The sequence below is a fragment of the Uranotaenia lowii genome, chromosome 3 (assembly GCF_029784155.1).
Source record: "Uranotaenia lowii strain MFRU-FL chromosome 3, ASM2978415v1, whole genome shotgun sequence".
NCBI classification, from domain to species: Eukaryota; Metazoa; Arthropoda; class Insecta; order Diptera; family Culicidae; genus Uranotaenia; species Uranotaenia lowii.
Genome location: NC_073693.1, coordinates 293,487,281 through 293,505,405, shown reverse-complemented (window position 1 = coordinate 293,505,405; position 18,125 = coordinate 293,487,281). Strand labels below are relative to the sequence as shown.

General features: G+C 39.7%; 1 protein-coding gene across 2 annotated transcripts in view; it reads left to right on the top strand.

The window, feature by feature from the left end:
• The first annotated feature begins 482 nt into the window (after nt 1-482).
• Nucleotides 483-18,125, top strand: part of LOC129751693 (serine/threonine-protein kinase Tao) — a 47,821-nt gene continuing 30,178 nt past the window's right edge. Inside the window, exon 1 of one of the 2 annotated variants that reach the window (XM_055747355.1) lies at nt 483-889. The gene's annotated coding sequence lies outside the window, so the exon portion shown is untranslated. Of the gene's footprint in view, nt 890-1,614; nt 1,639-18,125 lie in introns of those variants that run through there. The other variant, XM_055747356.1, reaches the window with a different exon arrangement.

Genomic DNA, 18,125 nt, shown 5'->3' with positions numbered 1-18,125 from the left:
ATTAAAGGCCTTTTACTTTTACAAAGTTTCAATGTGCAGAGAGTATTCGTTCACTAGTCGTAGGGAAGGGGGCCGTAACAGTCGTGACGACTACGACTCAACTGTTAGAAATCTTTAAATAAGGGTGTTTATTGGGGGGGTTTCCTTCGATAACAGTTTATCCCATTAGGGTTTATTCCTATAGCTGTATATAGTTTCGATAGCTACGGTTCGGTATCGGTTTCCATCCTTCTGGCCAGCCTTTTTTACGTTCATGTTTCAGAGCATTTGCAGAAATTCCAAATTACCAAGCTTGTTACGTATCTCCACAGGTGGCAGCACTGTTCTATAGAACACTGATATACCAGGCCAAATTTTAAAGTTCATTGGGTCACGATTCAAAAATCATTCGCTGAGCAGTGAGCTGTCTTGTTCATTCGTGAGCAGCTTCAAAACGAACGCCTTTAACGTCAAAAATGAACACACCTATCGCATGAAGATAAATTTTGCAGTCGAATCGCGTTGTTCGTTTTGTTCGTCTTCTCTCCGTTGATGTCGTGTGTAAATTTTTGGTTCTGGTGTGTGAAAAATTGAGTTGGACCAGCAGAAAAAAGTCACCTTATTACCGAACAATCCGGATCGGAACCATCGGATACGCAGGGATAGTGAAAGTGAGTCCCCGATGGGCTAACGGGCGCGTAGTGGAAAATTTTTAGCCCCATTGGGTGGTGTTTCTCCATGATGATAATGGTTGAAAAAGTGTGAAGGACAACGAGAAAGTTTGGGAGTTGCCAAACAGCAGCAGCACCACTAGATAGAATTGCCAGCAGCAGTTTAAAAAAAGAAGACACACGGGGATGGAAAATGTCTGGTGATTGATTCGACGAGAGCCATCAGTTAAGGATACAGGGTAAGGTTGCGATTCCTGTTCCGGCAGTTTCCGAATGGTCTGATTAGTATCCCACACTGGGGGCATTTAAATTTGATTGTGTTTTCATTTTTATCGGTGTGGGAAGTCTTCAATAAAGGGCGATGACTTTCCGAAGAATTTGCTTCGATCGATCGATGAGCTTTGATTTATTGCGACTAGTGGTTCTTGGTGCGGTCGATTCGATTGGGCCTATGGCCACCGGAATCTTCCGGTTCAAGTGTTGCCACTAGCAGTGCCCCAGGAAACTGGCTCATCGGGTAGCGATCCGTATTATGTGTGGTGGTAGTGAATATTTTTTGTGTGCAATCGCCATTTTGTGTTCCGTCGAAGGTAAAGACGTCGATGGCAAGAGTAGTGCGGAGTGAATCTGGATGAACCTGTGAATCGAAAATCACTACCGACACCGTTTCTACCGTGTGTGTCCTTGGATGATGACCAAATCGGAGTTTGACAAGTTCTACCCGGTGTGATTAGGATTTGAAATTTTGTGGCCCGAAGTCTTCGAAGCGCTAACAGCTTCAGATGTGGTTCGATATCAGAGTATCCTGTTGCAAATCTTTATTGGTTAATCCTGCATGTATCAATCGATATTGCCGATGGAAGAATCAATGAAAATGTTTCAAATTTTCCAGCAATATTTCATAGTACAACGGAATGTGTAGGTACAAATCTCCGATCTCTTAAAATAATTAATAAATCATCCTAAGTTGATGGGTTACGCATTGAGAGTGAGTACCTTTACACTTTAATTTACTATTTGGATAAACAATAATAAGGAAGTTTTCGTTAGAGTCATATCACCAATTGGAATTTAGATGTCAAATCACCTTCCAAAGCTTTTGTATACAGTTCGTTCGATTTACGAACGTCAACATTGTTGGAAAAAAATCACTTCGATAGACAAAATCAATTTACGAACACGCTGTAAGTAATAGTTTCCAAAATTTCATATAGTCTGTCGGCAACAAGATGACAGAATTTTACAAACCTAATAATATATGGTTACCTGCAGCGTTTTGTTTGATTTAATATTTCATGATGGATTTTCTAATATAGCCGAGAAACAACGAGTTCGGTAATTTGTTCAGTTGTCCGGCAATTTGGTTACATTTATACCGTATTCGTTTTCACCACCCGAAAGTTTTGCACCATCCACGCTGAAAACGAGCATGAATCGAGTTTTGCACTCTCCTTTGTAGGTGTGCGTGAAATCGGCAGTGTCAACAAAAAACATCAAGCTGTCAAAAATCCATACAGCTGGTATTTTGTTTTCGTTTTACTTCGAAAATTGAAATGAAATTTACTTTAGTTGATCATTGTCTTTTAAAAAATATGAAAATTTTAGCATGAATTTATGTATTATGTTGAATTGTTAAGATTTCAGATTTATTTTGCTTAGTAGATTCGCCTCTGGCTCTGATGAACTGCAATACCGGCTGATTCTGGGCGGTCTATGTTTGCTGCTGCTAGACTGCAGTTACCCCAGCTTGAAGGTTCCGGTATTTTGAACGTTTATTTCTCGCAAATCCTTCGTTCGAGTACCTATTTCCATTTAAGACTACAAAAAAAAAAATTCTTGGAACTCAAATCGCGGAAGTCGGGAAAGAAAATTTTGCTAACAGACCGAAACGAACGAAATTCAAGCTCCCAATGCGGGTGTAGTATCGAACTACCGTTTTTGAAGGGCAACGGGTGGGAATCCGGGACTTGGCGCAACCGAGCATCGTCACCCTAAGGCACAGCTCGAAGGCTTCGATGCAGCTGAACGCTTCTTGCTGTGAAGACCAACTTATAGGACCCTCCCGAACAAGAATACTTTTCGGTTTGGGCGATTCCACCAGATCTTTGGGTTGGCCTTTTTGCACTCTGATTTGCTGCTCTTTTTCGGCATCGCCTGGAACCGATTGCAGCAAGCCTTCTGGACACATGTCTTCTTGGGAGCGTTGTTTGCTTTGGAATGTGCCATCCAGGTGAAATTCTCCGCCTCTGTTGGAAACGACACTGGTATTGAATCCGGAACAAGTTTCCGTTCTTCGGGATAAAAAGAGAAAAAAACAGCTCGAACGCAATTTTTGCGGTATAGAAATAAACCAACCAGCTGATATTTGTTTACATCGGGAAGCACGTGTTTTCAAAATTCATGATAGTATTGGTGAGAGCGCAAGCAACACCAAATATTTTCAGAGTGTTCCACCGTCCACTTTATGGTGCACTACCAGTGCACTACTTATCGTGAAAACGAGCATGAAAACGATATAAAGTGCACTACCGGTAGTGCACCGGTGCACCACCACTTGAAAACGAATTCTCTATTAGTTAAAGCTTCCCAATATTCGATACAAACCCAACGCCTAATCCGTACATTTTTACAGTTTGTTCGGTAAATATTTGAGTATTTCGGTAACACCTAACTACCGAGCACAACCTTGGCAGATTGTTAATTTTTTTTTGATCAGGAATTTACCACTAGGTGGCATTCTTCTCTATTATAGAGAATTCGTTTTCGTGTGGTGGTGCACCGGGGCACTACCGGTAGTGCACTTTTTGCTGTTTTCATGCTCGTTTTCACGATGAGTAGTCCACTGGTAGTGCACCATAAAGTGGACGGTGGAACACTCTGAAAATATTCGGTGTTGCTGGCGCTCTCACCAATACTCTCATGAATTTTGACAGGATGTGCTTCCCGATGTAAACAAATATCAGCTGGTCTTGTTTATTTTATACCGTAAAAATTGCGTTCTAGCTATTTCCACATAGTTTTTTCCTTAGTTTACGGAAACTTGTTCCGGATTCAATACCAGTGCCGTTTCCAGCAGAGGCGGAGAATTTTACCCGGAGAAAACGTTCCAAAGCAAACAAACGAACGGCCCTCAAGCAACTGGAGACAGCCGGAAAACTACCAAGAGTCACTCGTTTTAATCTTCAAGCAAAAATGGAGGATGCGGATCGGACGCTCCCAAGAAGAAATGTGCCCAGAAGGCTTACTGCAATCGGTTCCAGGAGATACCAAAGAAAAGCAGCAAATCCGAGTGCAAAAAGTGCAACCCAAAGATCTGGGGAATCGCACAAACCGAAGAGTTCTCTTGCTCGGGCGGTTCCCTTAAGTTGGTCTCGTGCAGCAAGAAGTGTTAAGCTGCTTCGAAGCTACTCTGCCACAAGTCAGCTTCGAGCGTTGAAGCCCCCGAGTGCGTGAAAATCGTGAAAGAACTGTGCTTTATTTAGGGTGACGATGCTCGGTTGCGTCAAGTCCCGGATTCCAACCCGTTGCCCTTCAAAAAAGGCAGTTCGAGACTGCACCCGCATTGGGGACTTGAATTTTTTTTTTTACGGGATTTTCATCCTCTGGGATGATTCATCACTACAAGGGCTTGTTTTGGGATTTTTTTGGTAATCTGAAACGGAAATACTCGAACAAAGAAGATGAGATTTGCGAGGAATAAACGTTACTCTCAAGACAAAATATCGGAACCACCAAGCTGGGGTAACTGCAGTCCAGCAGCAGCAAACATAGACCGCCCAGAATCAGCCGGTATTGCAGTTATTATCATCAGGGCCAGAGGCGAATCTACCAAACAAGCCTCTAATAAAATAATTCTGAAATTTTCACATAGTACATAAATTCATGCTTAAATTTTTATATGATTCGCAAGACAATGATCAACTGAAGTAAATTTGATTTCAATTTTCGAAATTAAACGAAAACAAATACCAGCTGTAATGGATTTTTGACAGCTTGATATTTTCTGTTGACACTGCCGATTTCACGCACACCAATAAAGGTGAGTGCAAAACTCGATTCATGCTCGTTTTCAGCGTGGATGGTGCAACACTTTCGGGTGGTGAAAACGAATACGGTATTAGATTGTTCAGTGGAACTTACATGCAGTACCGATCATAATTCTTTGGATTTACATAACCCTTTACTCTAATGTTTTTTTTTTTCGAATTTCCTATCAACTATTACACTAATATTTCACACAATCTGAACTTTCTAAAGTATGTGTGCCTTGAGATGCTGTAATTCTACGAAAATCTTAATTGCAATATCTCAAATACTACGCAACGCTTATTATTGAAATTTTACAGAGTGATAGTTAAAAAATATAGCTAGCACTAAAGTTTTGAAAAGTTCTGTCGATGGGATCTAAAGCTACGCGAGGTACAAATTTTAAGAATGAATCTTTTTTTTTAACGACTATAACTTAAGTCCTAGTTTTTTTTTAAGTTGGAAATGACTTCATCAGAAAAGGTTAGATTGAAAAATAAAATAAAAATAAAACTTTTTGTTTGGCAAATGTTGAAAAAATGCAGACTATACTACACGTCTGTAGAAGAGTCGTTAATGCGTTGGCCTAGAAAGCCGGAGATTGCTGGTTCAAATCCTGTACAAGTGCAATCAGTTTTTTTTTCATTTTCTTTAACTTCTCTGTCAGTCTAATCTTTCCTGACGGACTCATTTCTAATCAAAAAGGCATGAATAAAAAAAACGCGATATCTATAGAATTTTGGACGAATGTTTCCATTAGGAAATAATATTTTATGTTCAACATCCAGTAAATCTATTTCAATCCAAAACTAAATCAAAATATCGTGAGATTCTGGTTATGATACACAATTGAATTATTCATTCCATTTTTCCTTCCATGTACGATACAAAATTCTGTAGAAATTGTATTTTTCGGTCCAACCCTAAAATATTGAACCTCGCGTAGCTTTTGATCCAATGAATAGAACTTCTCAAAAACTCCAGACATGCTAGCTTTTTATTTCAACAATTACTCAGCAATGCAAAAAATTCAATAACATAGAGGAACAGCATTTTTGGTGCCTTTTTTCTCTTAGACTTAAATGATTTAGGAAGAGTTGGTCGTGCTGAATTTAAAATACTTTCCAGATTTGGTCCTATCACCTCTATTTTCGGTGATATGGCGTGTGGAAATTTTATAATTGATTAGTTTTGGTTAAAATAGATCTTAGATAACTGATAAACTAATGAACCTACATGAAAATTAAAACCTGATCTCGTATCATATTAGTATCCTTCATTCAACCCAGGAATGCTTAGATGTTCTTGTTTCAGCGAAACAACGCTTTCAAAAGAATAAATTCTACAGATCTTGGAAATTTGGACAGATAAGATTGCAACTGTTTCTGACATCACATTGTGCGTCTCGGTGGTTGAGTGGTTAGCGTGGTAAGACGGTAATCGCTAGGTCCACTGATGGCATGGGTTCGATGCCCATCTCGGTACTGGATGTTAAATGTTTATCTTAAGTTGTCCACGTCATTTATTCAGTCTGTAAAGCCTAAATCGGCTAAGACGGTGTATGTCTTTTTTAATTAATGGAAGTATTTGAACTGAATGATTTTCACTCATTTTAAAACTTCGTTGAACACTGCCAAACCATTTAACTTCTGTTTTTGAAAATTTAAAAGATTCAATTTAGTAAAATCTTTTTTAAAGTTTCGCTGAAATTCAGGTTTTCTGCAGATTTGGGAAAACAATCAACAAGAAAACTTTAACAACTTTTTTTTCAGAAGTTTAAAATAACTCGCAAATTTAGGAAAAGTTGATGATTGAGTCAAAAGTTTTATTTTCAAAGTATTTGTAATGTTTTACACAGGGTGGATTAAAATCAATGATTTTTTTTTTTCAAAAATTAAAAAAAATCGGTTTTTTTATTTAAATCGGATTTTTTGATTGATTTCACTTTTTTTGTATTTAATTCAGATTTTTATGATAAAAATAGGATTTGTTCTATAAATTGCATTTGAGGGAAATATTTTAGCATCCGAAGGTTTTTCCATCATGTACTAAAGCTGAATTGTTTAACTGTTGTTTAACTTTATAAAGGCTGAATAAGTGTTACATTCATGATTCATGATTTTTAACATTAATCAAAGACCAATGCCTTTCAAACTAAATCCACATTGATTCAATTTTGTATTTAACTACTCGCAACGATTGACGATTGTCTTGGAAAATTTTGTTGAATTCCTTCGTAAGCTCACTCCTTTGTAATTCATGTTTAGTAAAAATGCGCAATTCCTTTACTGAATGAAAATACTATCGAAATTCACCATACATTTTTTATAGACGGATTACGAACTGGTATTAAGCACTCAATCAGCCTTCTTCTTCTCTTAGTTCAGAGAAATCAAAAGATCAAACAAATAGAATAAATTCTAATTCATAACTCTTAAGCGTCGAAATTCAAGCAAAAACATAAAAAAATCAGATGATTTTATAATAAAAAGAAAAGAAAATTGACTTCAGTTTGCTTGAAAGAAATGAACAATAATTTGATAAAAAATCAACTTTTTATTCTAAGAAATATTCTTACTTTACTGTTTGTATTTCGAGAGAAAAAGACCTCTTGACCTCGTTGTGTTCCAATAAATTCCGTAGATATTTTTTACGAACTTTTTATTGAGTATGATCTTTACAAATGAAAAAAAAAACAAATCATTTGACACAATTTTTACAAAAAAAAATTCGTCATTTGAGGCGAAACATGTTTTTTTTATTATCGCACTTATACTTATTTTGCTCCAAATAAATTCACTTTGCCTCCAACAAATTTGCATATTCAGTTAATTTGATTTTGTTGATATGGTTAAGAGAACATTCAAAGTAAATTAGGAGAAAGTAAAAAAAGTTGTGAACATATTATTTTTTTGCTGTTTTGATCAGTGTTCCGAAAATAAAAAAAAAAAACAAACACTCAGGATACGTTTCCTATTAGAAACAGTGAATCAAATTGTCCCTGATATTGTCTTGAAAAAAGCAACTAAGTCGGCGTGTAGTTTTGTCTTTATTCTCTCTCTGTACGACAACCTTTTGTCACTCCCGTATGTGTATCATGACAAAATGAAATAGGCAATCAAGAATTGTCGCGTCGTTGAGAAGATAATGACAAATTCTATGTGAAATTGTCCTGAAATTTAAAACTTGGGACAATCCGCTTCGATTATCTGATTTCGTAATAAAGTAATTATGTGATCAGATCATAACCTATCTGTGAAGAGCTCTTGGGCCTTGGCCTAACTTTAAAGAAAAATATATTAAAAGTGGTTCAGGGCAGGGAAACAGGGTCGTGGCCATGGCCAATCTGGCCTTTTCCGAAACGAAATATTCAAAAATTATCGGATTGAGACATATTTATAGAAAGCTCTTGGCCTCTTGATGAAAGGAATCGATAGGAGAAGCGATTCGGGGACACTGGGTCGTGACCGTGGCCAATCTGGCCGGTTTCGGAACGAAACTTGTCGAATTTATCGGATTGAGACTTGCGGCATATTAATAGAAAGCTCTTGCCCCTTGAAGGGAATCGATAGGAGAAGCGATTTGGGGACACTGGGCCGTGGCCAGGGCCAATCTGACTAGCTCCGGAACGAAATATATCAAAACTAACAGATTGAGACTTGCGACATATTAATAGAAAGCTCTTGGCCTCTTCATCAAAAAAAATCAATAGGAGAAGCGATTCGAGGACACTGGGAAATATGTCAAAGTTATCGGATTGAGACTTGCGACATATTGATAAAAAGCTCTCAGCCCCTCCATGAAGGGAATCGATAGGTGAAGCGATTCGGGGACAATCGGTCGTGATCATGGCCACGGCCCAGTGTTCCCGAATCGCTTCTCCTATCGATTTTCTTTATGAAGAGACCATAAGCATTCTATCGATATGTCGCAAGTGTCAATCCGATAACTTTGAAATATTTCGCTCCGGAACCGGCCAGATTGGTCATCACCACAACCCAGTGTACCCAAATCGCTTCTCCTATCGATGCCCTTCATGAAGAGGCCGTAAGCTTTCTATCAATATGTCTCAATTCTCAATCCGATAACTTTGACATATTTCGTTCCGGAACCGGCCAGATTGGCCACGGCAATGACCCAGTGTCCTCGAATCGCTTCTCCTATTGATTTCTTTCATGAAGAGGCCAAGAGCTTTCTATTAATATGTCGCAAGTCTCAATCTGTTAGTTTTGATATATTTCGTTCCGGAGTTATTCAGATTGGCCCTGGCCACGGCCCAGTGTCCCCGAGTTGTTTCTCCTATCGATTTCTTTCATCAAGAGGCCAAGAGCTTTCTATAAATATTTCGCAAGTCTCAATCCGATAACTTTTGAATGTTTCGTTCCGGAACCGGCCAGATTGGCCATGGCCACGACCCAGTGTCCCCGAATCGCTTCTCCTATCGATTCCTTTCATGAAGAGTATAGTCGGTGCTGCTCTGACTTTGATACTGTGCGGCTTAAAAGCGCCACTCCGGAAAGGAGACCGCACAGCTAGGTTTGCCCGGATGAGACTCCTTTGAACGAGTCGTATGCATTGCTCCCCAAATCGAGGAGGGTCAGGACAGCTAGACTACGGAAATCCCCGAAACGACCAAACTCAAACCTCCGCCTAAAAGTAGCGAACGTTTGCCAACTAAACGCGTGACCAGCAACGCCTCAAACCGACCAAAGACTCACGATGGTTCGACGACACCCATACCCGAAGACTCTCATCATTGGACAATCTAACGTTCATCCCAGAAATACTCCCCGAACCTGGAAGCGTGGTGGACTCAATATTCTAATGCGCAAAGCGCAGAGCGAGCAATCGAAAGGAACAACGACCGAAGCGAAGTAAACATTTCTGGCCAACTTCAAAACTCAATTCTGACTAGGGTTTTTGGATTTAGTGTATTTAGAGGGCGAAATAACTTATTCTAACAAATAACATGATATGGGTATAATTATATTGCAATAATCATTATTAATTTGCGTGAACATACATAGTGTTCTTTTCTAGCTACCCTTTCGATACCTAGCCGTGTGCCATTTCTACTACCTAGCTCTCAGTGCTCTTGCTCGTTTCTTATTCTCCCCGGGGCGATATTTAGTTTGGTGAGGTTGGGGCGGTCATAAAAAGGGGCTTATCGACCGATGTGCCTCGTCAACCTTATTTCCGTGAACGGACCATTTGTCAACCGTTCAGAATTTAGTGGTATTATAATTTTTATGATCGATCAAAATTTCATTGAAAGGTATCCTCCTTCATGGACGGACCCTCATGGAAAGCACCTACTTGTTTTTGCTGCTGCTGCTGCCGCCGATGATCGGGACGACGGTGATGCTGATTGGCTGCTCTCGCTTCCAATGAGTGGTTGGTGGAGCGGTAAACCAGTGAATTTACCGGATGTATTTGACGTTGGCGGGGTTGCAAATACACCGGATATGCTTCCAGTGTGACCAGAAGTTCCCAGCCTTCTTCTAGCCGATATGGTGACGGATCGAGCTTGCTGGTTTTTGGACTCCAGCGAAGAAGTTTAGCCCAACGGGCTGGTGTCTCGGGGTGAAGTGTGCAGCAGGGGCTTGCCGATGATTAGTATGCGATCGCTAGTAACAATTAAGGTTATTGTTATACAAGAGCATAAACGTTTTTAGAGCACTTTTTACCTTGCTTTTGATCAGGCACAAATAATTAACTGCTTGGCACACTACACACGGCTTATTTCTAGACAAAATACTACGAAAAGAATTTTAAAATTAAACAAGAAACTCTTACTTCACTTAATAAATTAACATACAAAACGATACCCGAACAAAACGCGCACAACCAAACTCGTGGGCAAACTGGGGCTGAATGATAGGTTGTTAACCCTCAGATCAGGGAAGGCGCCATCAGACCTAGCTCCCCGGAACTACGTCATGACACGAAACCCCTCGGGAGATTTGGGATTTGTGAGCACGATCTAGTTGCTCGTTTTTGCTTCTAGACCCCCATAATTAACTATCCTGCTCCCACAAGACCGGGGAGATACATCCCGAACTCGACATCGGGAAATTCTCAATCCAGGCCGTTATGAGAAAGGTCAACTATCATTGATGATCAATATTATTTTAATGCAGCGTTCTATCAAGTTCGACTCTATGCGTTATTGTATAATGACCTTGTTCGGATTTAACTATTTTTAAGAAATAAATCTAGTTGTTGGATAAATAATATTTAATAAATTATAATAATCATGACGTTCAACAATAAATTGATAAATAACGAATGATTCAAAAAATAACAAATAATTAAATAAATAACAAGCTAACTTTACAAAACGAAACATGTAACCAGGTACAACCGTTACAAGAGGCCAAGAGCTTTCTTCCAATATCTTGCAAGTTATGATCTGATACATTTTAGTTGGTATTTTTGGAACCGCTTATCCTTATATTTTTCAACAGCAACAAACGAATGTTCTGAAAAATTATTATCAGGATCCATCAGCAAAGAAATTTGTCTTTATCGTTCCGAGTGTGCGACAACGACAAAGATTTTTTTTGTTTTTGTCATGAAAAGTTCAAGTTGGGACAATGTCATTATCATTCGTTAGTAGGCGATTTTTGATTCACTGATTAGAAACATTTTGAATTCAGTGTTCCGAAAATCACTCATTTTCAATAAATGTTTCTGATTGCACCTCGCAACTGAACGTACAGCGGTCGGGTTTTGTTATTGATTGCTACTGTACCTATCCGAAAATCGATCGTTGAATTCATCGCTAAAATACAGATAACCTCGCACGATGCTTGCTGTCAAAACAGTGCAGCACCATCATCAAATTGGAATCTCACCAATGCGCGATGCATACGCCGAATCATGCATACGCCGAATCTTCGATCAGGAGTGAATGGTTCAGACAGTGTGTGAGTGATACATGAATCCGATCAGTAGCGAATGTTGTTTGATTTTAAGCAAAGTGAATTATTTTTTTTTTAATTTTTATAACGTTTTTTAACATCAGTATGTACAAAATCAAATTGCAGTTGTGTTTGTGCGGGAAAAATGTTCACTTCCGCCGTGTTTTAAATTTTAATAAGTTCTTTTATTTAGTTGATGTCCGTTACGTTAAAATTACTGAGAATCTATGGTGTCCCGCACAACGGTTTGATTTTTCTCGTCCTTCGAAAAAAAAAATGAATTACTAATAAATAAGGCAGAGCGACATTCAGAATAGATCAGTTTGTATCTCGCTCATCTCCGATAGGCGATGTTTGCAAAACCGATGATTCTGAAAGATGCGACTCGGTTTGCATTGCTAAGTGGAGCGCTGATCGAGATTGCATACCAGTCAGGCGAAACAGTTGCGAGAGGCGATATCCCATTATACAATCAGAATGTTTCCAACAAGAAACGCATCCTGAGTGTTTGTTTTGATTGATTTTCGGAACACTGATTCTGATTGTATAATGGGATAGCACCTCTCGCAACTGCTTCGCCTGGCTGGTATGCAATCTCAATCAGCGCTTCAATCAGCTATGCAAACCGAGTCGCATCATTCAGAATCATCGGTTCAGCAAACATATAGGAGACGAGTGAGATACAAACTGATCCATCCATTCCACCATAAATTCTCAGTAATTTTAACGTGACGGACGACAGTTTAATAAGAGATATTGTAAAAATTGAAAAACACGGCGAAAGTGAACATCTTTCCCTCACAAACACAACTACAATTTGATTTTGATCGTACTGATGTTGAAAAATGTTATAACAACAAATAAATTTATTAATTTGCTATGTTTCAAATCAAACAAAATACGCTAACGATCGGTTTCATGAATCACTCACTCACTGCCTGATCCATTCACTCCTGATCGAAGACCAACATGATTCTCCATATGCACTGCGCATTGGTGAGATTCTAATTTGATGATGGTGCTGCACTGTTTTGACAGCAAGCATCGTGCGAGGTGATCTGTATTTTAGCGATGAATTCAACGATCGATGATCGGGTAGGTCCAGTAGCAATCAATAACGGAACCCGACCGCTGTACGTTCAGGTGCGAAGTGCAATCAGAAACATTCATTGATAATGAGTGATTTTCGGAACACTGGTTTTGATGGGAAATGTATCCTAGATTTCATGTCCAAAGATCGACCTGGTCTTGTCAGGTTGGAGTCAATCTCTTCAAACAACGATTTTTCATCAGAATAACTATTGAAATATTTCTTGGAAGGCATTTATTTAATAATTTTCAATAATTGGAAATGGACTTCCAGTCAATATGAGTTGATGGTTAACGTTTACCCACTCATCTTCTATTTATACATATCGAGCTTGAGCTTGAGCTTGAGCTTAGATAAACCGTACATTTCAGTAGTTGCTTTTCCGTGATCGACAAGAACCATCAAAATTGTACATAGATCCAAATAAATGGGGCTTGGGATTAGCTTACCATTTTCTGTGTACACGTTTCGAAGGTTCCTTATCTTATATGGTCAATAACGGCGCCGGCCACGTCCTTACGGTTCATCGGGGAAAGGGAAGGATTGTTAGTTCGACTTCCGTTGCTACTAGAGACCGAATACACCTCTAAATCTCCACGGTTGTCACAGGAAGGGTGGTTTGCTAGCGGGGAAGGTAAATTAGATCTGGATTCCCTTTGGGAAGGGATGTGATCAAAGCAAAGTTAAATATTTAATGTTCGTCGCGTCGCACACTATCGAGTTCACCGCGTTTTTATTTAGAGCAAATACATCCTAACGTGGCATTGTCATACACATACAATGTACTTAGCACCGGTGCAACTCACCGAATTTTACCGCGCGTTTATGACGAGGAGAGCAAAACGTCCTAACGTGGCATTGTCATACACGTATGGCACCGGAGCAACTCACCGAAGATTATCGCGCTCTCAAAACTAGAAGAGCAAAAACGTCCTAACGTGGCATTGTCATACACGTATAACGCACTTGGCGCCGATGAAATTCACCGAAGTTTTTCACGCGTTTAAAACGAGAAGAGCAAGAACGATCTAACGCATTATGCAAACGGGGAGAGAAAGAGGAAAAGAAAGGAAAGAAAATACGCATCCGATCGCGCCTCGCTTGCCTGATGTACACTTTTCCCAAGCAACTGAACGGAGGAGGAAATCACCATTGTTACCCTCTTGCTCCAGCAGCATTAATACACTTTATTTATTAACACCGACGACCGACCGAACCTAATCACGTCAATTTTCACCACGCTAACACACACACACACACACACACACACACACACACACACACACACACACACACACACACACACACACACACACACACACACACACACACACATACGCGCGCGCGCGCGCGCAGAATTCTGTGGATTTTTGAATTTTGTTTGCGTTTTATGACAAATATGTTTCAATCTCTTTACCTTGAAAAACAAATAGTTTTATCATTTTTATCACACATCTTACAGACATTTAAAAAAATCATTCCCTAGATAGCGCTAGCTTAAAAACAAAATTACTCACCAGATGTCGGTAGCACAAGGTACGCGAACCTTTTCTAAACTCTACTAGTGACATCTGTATGTCACTAGCGGAATTTTTTAGAACCACCATGCACTGACGCGTCATCACACAACCATTGCAAAATCGAAAAATAAGAATTCTTAAATTACCTGTTATTTGCGACCATTTTACATATACCTCCATAACCGTCAGTAGCACAAACACTTCAGCCACGCTCCAAATGAAATTATTTATCAAAAGCACATATTTAACACCTGAAAATCGGCTTAATAAAATCTGATCACATTCCCGTTCAATCTTTCAACTCTCTATCGCAAATTTTATACCGTATTTGTTTTCACCACCCGAAAGTGTTGCACCATCCACGCTGAAAACGAGCATGAATCGAGTTTTGCACCCACCTTTGTTGGTGTACGTGAAATCGGCAGTGTCAACAGAAAACATCAAGCTGTCAAAAATCCATTACAGCTGGTATTTGTTTTCGTTTGACTTCGAAAATTGAAATGAAATTTACTTTAGTTGATCATTATCTTTTAAATAATATGAAAATTTTAGCATGAATTTATATATTATGTCGAATTGTGAAGATTTTAGATTTATTTTGCTTGGTAGATTCGCCTCTGGCTCTGATGATAACTGGAATACCGGCTGATTCTGGGCGGTCTATGTTTGCTGCTGCTAGACTGCAGTTACCCCAGCTTGAAGGTTCCGGTATTTTGAACGTTTATTCCTCGCAAATACCTCGAGTACCTATTTCCGTTTTCAGATGACAAAAGAAAAATTCTTGGAAGTCAAATTGGCGAACTCAGATCGCGGAAGTCGGGGGAGAAAATTTCGCTAACATACCGAAACGAACGAAATTCAAGCTCCCAATGCGGGTGTTGTCTCGAACTACCGTTTTTGAAAGGCAACGGGTGGGAATCCGGGACTTGGCGCAACCGAGCATCGTCACCCAGAGTAGCTTCGATGCAGCTGAACGCTTCTTGCTGTGGAGACCAACTTATAGGACCCTCCCGAACAAGAAAATTTTTCGGTTTGGGCGATTCCACCAGATCTCTGGGTTGGCCTTTTTGCACTCGGATTTGCTGCCTTTTTTCGGCATCGCCCGGAACCGATTGCAGCAAGCCTTCTGGGCACATTTCTTCTTGGGAGCGTTGTTTGCTTTGGAACGTGCCATCCAGGTAAAATTCTCCGCCTCTGTTGGAAACGGCACTGGTATTGAATCCGGGACAAGTTTCCGTTCTTCGAGATAATAAAGAGAAAAATCAGCTCGAACGCAATTTTCGCGGTATAGAAATAAACCAACCAGCTGATATTTGTTTACATCGGGAAGCACGTGCTGTCAAAATTCATGATAGTATTGGTGAGAGCGCAAGCAACACCGAATATTTTCAGAGTGTTCCACCGTCCACTTTATGGTGCACTACCAGTGGACTACTCATCGTGAAAACGAGCATGAAAACAGCAAAAAGTGCACTACCGGTAGTGCCTCGGTGCACCACCACACGAAAACGAATTCTCTATTAGACCGATTCTCTCTTCTATTTATACATATCGAGCCCAGCCTCAAATTCGTGACACCAATGGTCGGAAAATCGCTCAAGAAAAGCAATCAGGAATGGTTTCTAGCTAGAATGATGCTTCCTCCGAGTGCTATGATACGCACGTGGTAAAAGTACCCATTGAATATATGTCGAAAATCAACACTAACTTGATACAAGAAGATATACCATGCCCCATCGGAGGCTACCGTTGCTATTCGTCACGTGGCTAATCGACGGTGATCGACATACTTGGTGATACATTTTGAATGTCGCTCCCTCAATCATTCCCGAACGTCTATCCTCGCATCATTGTTGATAATGCTCGTTATTGATAGACGATCATTAATGTTTCAAAAGGAAAAATCTGAATAAATGTCAGGACCCCATGTTCAAAAAAGCTGTAGCACATGCTGGACAGTTCATTGCGGTTACCTAGTCATGTTTTTGTCCTTCTAGGCAAAGCGAAAAATAAAAAATCATCTGATAGCCTACATAGATCGCTCAGAACTGATACATATCAGTTATGATCCTAAAGGTTGAACGTCGTCAAGGGAAAGAAATCAGCATATAGACGTTCGTTGCTGATAGTCTGCGTCCTTTTTTACCTCATCATGTATCGCAAAAGTGTTTCAAATACGGAAGCGTCGTTGTCATGCACGATTGTTTGTATGATTTGGTTGAAGAAGGAAAATTTGACTGCTTTGATTTTTTGGCTCTGAATGTAGTAAAGCATGACTCGGTGAAAATGATTGATTTTCGGAAGACTACGTGACACACTGCATATAATTAAAGCTTAGTGCATTTAGAAATGGGGGTTACAAATCCGTATATCTCAAAAACCATTGGTTTGATCGAAATACTTTCTATGAAGGAAATGGAGGTAATCTTATTGTTCTTCATGAAAAAATTTAAAAAGATATTGGTTGTCGTTTTTTGTGGGAAAAATGTTAACTTTGTTCTTGGTACCTCTCATCGTTCAGCGCACACTTTTTTCAGTTGATCAGCTCTTCCAAATTATACTTTGTCTAATCTGTATTTTAGATGGCTGCATCATCCTTCTTCAATTTCTGCTAGTTTTCGGTCCAATACTTCTCTTTTTAAAGAAACTAAGGCTGTTGTCATGCTGAAACAACTAGCAACGCGACCTACAACGCAACGTTCACACGACTAAGGCTGATGTCATGCTGAAACAACTAGCAACGCGACCTACAACGCAACGTTCACACGACTAACCAGCTCTCATTTGATCTCCATGGAAATCGCGCAGACCTGTCATACTGGTCGCTTTGTATAGCGCGACCAATCTGATGCCAATGTGTTTTGTAGCGCGACTAGTAGGAAATCCAATAGGAATATTGTTTTTTCTCGATTTGAAGCAGTGATTCCGGGTTTTAAGCACAATAGCACGAAGATCTGTCCGAACTTGTGATAACAAACTCAAAAATATCTTAATCGGCGAGAAAATGTTCATGAATTCTTAGTTCCGGCAAAAAAACAAGGAATTTTGTCTGTTCAAATTTCGGCATTCTTGCAATCCGGGTCGTGATTTGATGAGTTTTTGATGGCTCCCGAAAGAAAGGAGACGATTCAAAGCATTATCAGATGTAGAGAAGTGATGATTTGTAGGGAATTTCAAAGTGACAGGTCGCGCCAGCATGACATACCAATGCGTTGCAACGCAATCTTATTGGAACGTTGCGTTGCGTTGCTAGTTGCTTCAGCATGACATCAGCCTAACCAGCTCTCATTTGATCTCCATGGAAATCGCGCAGACCAGTCATACGGGTCGCTTTGTATAGCGCGACCAATCTGATGCCAATGTGTTTTGTAGCGCGACTAGTAGGAAATCCAATAGGAATATTGTTTTTTCTCGATTTGAAGCAGTGATTCCGGGTTTTAAGCACAATAGCACGTAGTTAATCGGCGAGAAAATTTTCATGAATTCTTAGTTCCGGCAAAAAAACAAGGAATTTTGTCTGTTCAAATTTCGGCATTCTTGCAATCCGGGTCGTGATTTGATGAGTTTTTGATGGCTCCCGAAAGAAAGGAGACGATTCAAAGCATTATCAGATGTAGAGAAGTGATGATTTGTAGGGAATTTCAAAGTGACAGATCGCGCCAGCATGACATACCAATGCGTTGCAACGCAATCTTATTAGAACGTTGCGTTGCGTTGCGTTGCTAGTTGTTTCAGCATGACATCAGCCTAAGGGCAATTTTGTGGATACCACTGTTTCGAAATAAACAAAACTTGATTATTTTTGAGCCAGTTAAAAGCGTTTTTGATGGAATTTCTTGAAGAAAAGTTTGTCAATAACGAAGTAAAACCATCAAGAGATTGAACTTAAAGTATAATCGGTTAGTATGGATTGTAG